The following is a 4,949-nucleotide window of genomic DNA, read 5'->3' on the forward strand; positions in this document are numbered from 1 at the left end:
ATGAGCTCAGTGATGCTGAATCACAAGATGAATACAAAGCTTGGGGACGAATGAAAAATCCCAGCACCATGTGCAAGAAAACGTCCAGTTAATGATAAAACATAAGCATGAAACCGAAGGAAAGCACAAGAAATTCAAGCGATATAGACCCGTGAATCAACTATAACCCATACCAAATAATTGTCACTCGATCAGTCCAAGAAACAAACCAAATCCAAGAAAATTAGGGAGCTCATGAACTTCCGCGACTCAATGAACCAAATCAATGGAGAACCCAATTTACAGACACCTCTCATCAAATAACGCCCAAACACTATGCAACAGGAGTTAATCCATAAATATATACAAAACAAAAAAAAAGACAATTAACATCTTGTTTATTGGAGTCTGCATATCTAAAGATATTTCTACAAATCTAGATACTGAGTAAAAAAGCTGAAGAACACGAGATGAGTCTGCAAATTGAAAAAAAACGAAGTCACCTATACACTCTGGAGAATTAAAAAAACAGAAGGCGATAGAATATTCAAGAAACAAGCTTCTTGATCATGAATCATAAAAAAGCAGATGAATATTCGCAGCATCAAAAAATCAACTAACATCTGCATAATTCGATCACCGAACAATCATATCCCAATCGAATTCCCCGACACTTCAGCAAAGAATAAACAGCTACCCGATCACATATCATGCAAGATTAACAATCAATCCAAAAACTTATGCAAAATTCACTCCAAATATCTAATACTTCAATATCATGCAGCATAATAACAAATAATCCAAGAAAACCTAAGATTGCGACGCAACAAATAAAAGCTGACGAATGAGGAGGATGGGCGGTGTATTTATAGAAAAGTTAAGCGAGTCGGTTGGGATGAGAGGCGGTTAAGATCTCAATTTGACGCGGTTTCGGGAAGTTATTTTTTCTTTTTTTTCATGTTCTCTTTCTCTTTTCCAAGCCTTTTTTTTTTTTTTTTTTTTCTGTTTTATGCACTTTGAATTTATCTTTTTATACACGCGATATCTGCGAATGACATTTTTAGGCTTAATTATTACTCCCTCTGTCTTTTTTTATTTGCTACATTTTGCCATTTAGGGGTGTTTCAATTTATTTGCTACATTTGCAAATATTTCCATATATAGTACATAGGTCCCACCTTTATTTACAAATTTGCCATCACTCCCTTCTTGATTTTGTAAATGTTTCCATATATAATACATAGGTCCCACAATTTACCTATTTGCTTTTTTGTTAATTCCATTTATGTCAATGGTCCCCACTCCCTCCTTGGTCTTTGTGAAAAAGTGCTTGTAGCAAATAAAAAAAGACGGAGGGAGTACTAAGTTAGTAAACAAAAAGAAAATACAAGTTAGTATATATAAGAAGCTAAAAATGGAAATAAGTTGCATTAATTGATTATTTTTTACATCGGTTGTTGCAAAATTTTTCTATAAATTCACAACTTATTTCCATTTTAAGTGGTGTATTTATGTCTTATATGCAACCCTAAAGGCTGCATATATCATAACCCTTCTTTGAAATACAATCAAATAGTATTTAATAAATAAGTATAAGTAATTAAATTGCATTTGTAACTATTTTTTTTATTGACTTTAACTAATTTTCTTGAAAATTCACGCACAGTCATCAGCCGAGTCAAATTCAAATATGTAATCAACGGTGTGGAACTGATTAATCTCCATGGTCTTACTTGGTGGATCTAAACTAATTAGTGAACAATGAGATTAAATTGGTGAATTGTGAGAGTGAACTGAAGACCATCAAATAAAAAAAAACAATGCTCCAACTATACATTCTCTCTTTACTCTCGATCTAAAAATTTCAGTACATTTCTAGCTATTTATTCTCTCTCTCCTCTCACTATAAATCTACAACCTATATTTTAAAGGAACATAGTTCACCCAATTCATCAAAGTATGCAATATACAATAACAAAATCAGGAAATTTTCGAACAACATCAAAGAAATACATGCAACAATAGATTTTCAAGTCAACGTCAAAGAACAACATCAAAAAATCAAGCATTTCAATTCAAGTCTCATGAAGCAGTAGATCTAATTAGGTCGATTTTGTAACAAAGAAAGGTAATTTCCTAAATCATAGATTTCAGTAATTTTGTAACCGAAAAGTATAATATAATTTCAGTTTTTTTTCCTTTTCTACATGTTAACACTTTCAGTTTCAATTATATATGAAATAAAATATTAATTTTTTCATACACAATCTGATTTTGCATGAAATGGTCATTTTAATTTTTCTCCTTTTCTAAATTTTAACGCTTTGAGTTTGAATTATATTTGAAATGAAATTTTGAGTTTTTCATACACAATCTACTTTTGCATGAAATGGTCATTTTTAGTTTTTCTCCTTTTTTAAATTTTAATACTTTGAATTTCAATTATATTTGAAATGAAATTTTAAAATTTGCATACACAATCAGATTTCGCAAATTAATTTAATTTAATTTTTCTGAAAATGGATTTTTGGAAAAGTTGTTCGCAAAAAGGGGTATGATGCTTTAGTTTCTGATTTTCTTTCTCTAATTCTATTTTCTTTTTCCTTTTTTTTCTTCCTTTTCTTTTTACTCCTTTTGGCTTTTGCTGTACTGTTTAATTTTCTCTTTTTTTTTTTTTTTTTTCTTTTTTTTTTCTTTTTCCTTTTTATTTTGTCCCACTTTTTACTTCTTTTATTTTTAATTTTTCCTTTTTCTTTCATTTCCTTTTATTCATATTTTATACTTTTTGCAAAAATATTCTTAATCCTCGTTTTTGAGAGGAAGCAGTTTTTTGAGCAAAGTTATTATTCACCTCTCTTGATTGAGAATAGTATTTACGGTCCGAAGAGTACAAACCCCCTTTAACTGAACATGGATATTTTGCAAAAGTTTCGGGCAAAAATTTTATATTGGTATTTTAATAAAAAAGAACTAAAATTCTTACTTTTTATCAGTGTCATAAGTGAATCAAATTTCATACACATCTTGTTTTCTGATTTTATATGAAAATGAATCAAATTATATAAAAGCCCTTCTCAACTAATTGTTCTTATCCATTATTTCAACTACATAACAATCGACTAATGTGAAATAACTTTGAAGATTAAAATAATGAATTATGTACCTGTTTGAAAGTTCGAAAATCGTCGGGACGAATGTGTGATATGACTTTCAAAATCTTATGTTTTTCTCAGATTTGTGTTTATAGGTAATTTTTGTGAGTATGTAATTGTGAATGATTTTTTAGAACAATGATTTGTTAGTGAATTTTGTGAATGTTTTGTACGTATTGACGTTCTACTATATTAGTTTTAGTTTGTAAGTTAATTTCAGTTTTTTTTAAATGTGAGTGATTTTCGTGATTTTTTCAACGTGATTTTCTCAATTCTTTGAGTGATGTAAAGTTTCCTGATATAAGTGATTTGTGGGTGATGTTGAAATTTAATTTCCGATGGCTTTGTTTGAACCCCCATTTTGATATTGATATTCTTTTTTGTAATTTAGAAAGGGAAAGGGGGCCAAAATAGTCAGTTCAAAAGAGGACACCATAGGTCCCCCCCTTCCCTTATGTAATAGAGATATGGTATGTTTTAATAAATCAAATCCATAAACTTAGAATATTTGAATAAAAGATTCTTAAGTTATTAGATATTCTCATTGTTGTGCTTGTGCAAATGAAGTTGGAATAAGCAAGAGCCAACAAGATGCTTAAGCTTTCTAGAGAGAGAGAGTAAGAGAAAGAAAAAACGCAAGAACAAGAAACCCGAACACCTTCCCCTACTGTTCATCTTCCCCAATGCCCCTATTCACTTAAGCCAAACATATCTCACCAAACTGCACACCCTTGCTGCCACTAGGATAATCCTCTTTGCTTCCTCGCCTAAATTTCCACTTCCCCAAATAAGATTTAATTTTAATGCTCCCCATAATCATGATTTTTGGGACTGCTCCCAATGGCTACCTAGTCTTCGGGTCCCAAGAACAAATATTATAATCCCTCAACCGTCTTTGGGAGGCTTCTTTAGGCATAATCCCCAAGGATTTTCCCTTCCTAAGCTCATTTTTGAGAAACGGAAAAATAGCCCTAATGATTTTGGCTCGTCTGCAACTGATGTCGTGCTGGAGGCTCGCCAAAACCAAACGTCCCCCAATCGGTGCCCGTCTTCAAAATTCTCTCTCATCAAGGGTAATTATGGATTAATTTCGCCCAACCCAGGGAAGTTCCTTCTTTTACATTGCTTTAATTATGTTTTAATTTGTCTTGGGGTGTTCTTGCACTATCTGTATTGCTATGTTAACACTCAATTACCCCCCTCCTTTTGTCTCTTTGCTCTTGGCCTCTTCATCTCCCTCTCCCCCTCTCAGGGATAGCCTTGGGAAAAGGTTTCTCATTCTATAAATACTGGTTCCAACTCCCATTTAGCCCAGTGTGCTTCCTCTTCACTCTCATTCTTTCGTTTTTCCTGCCTAAGTTATTCTCTCTCTTTGTTTTCATATCGGACGTTCCCCCTCGTATCAATTATGCCTCTCTCCTTAAGACCCGTTGCAATATTGATCCCATTTTCACTCACTCTAATCGAACCTGTTTAGGGTAAAAACTTGTATTAGGTGGGATTGATCGAGATTAAGATTAATGGGGGCTGGATGCTCGAAGACTGCTGGGAGACCTGCACAGGACGAGAGTTAGACTACCCCGGGGGTGGATGCGAGATCGCCCCTCCGACGATCAAGTCAGTTGATGTGTATTAACTGGGATTTGTGAAGTGGATTGTCTAGAATTCATTGCCTCAATAAATGGGGATCTGCCCAGTATTTATAGATGTTGAAATGTGTGAAGAATGTCTCTGCCATGCTGGCACAGAATTTAAGGCTGGTGGGTGCCACTAGGGGAATTCCACGCTGGCAGCAAGCCCTGAAGCCTTGGAGCATGT

The 4,949-nt window shown here is 33.4% G+C and overlaps 1 long non-coding RNA gene across 1 annotated transcript in view; it reads right to left on the reverse strand.

The window, feature by feature from the left end:
* The window catches only part of LOC130590118 (uncharacterized), a 3,386-nt gene extending 2,405 nt beyond the window's left edge, over positions 1–981 (reverse strand). The window contains exon 1 of the long non-coding RNA XR_008967783.1: positions 1–981. This exon is cut by the window's left edge and continues 489 nt beyond it. This is a non-coding gene — a long non-coding RNA (uncharacterized LOC130590118).
* Between the last annotated feature and the right edge of the window lie 3,968 nt (positions 982–4,949).

The sequence above is a fragment of the Beta vulgaris genome, chromosome 9 (assembly GCF_026745355.1).
Source record: "Beta vulgaris subsp. vulgaris cultivar EL10 chromosome 9, EL10.2, whole genome shotgun sequence".
Lineage (NCBI taxonomy): Eukaryota > Viridiplantae > Streptophyta > Magnoliopsida > Caryophyllales > Amaranthaceae > Beta > Beta vulgaris.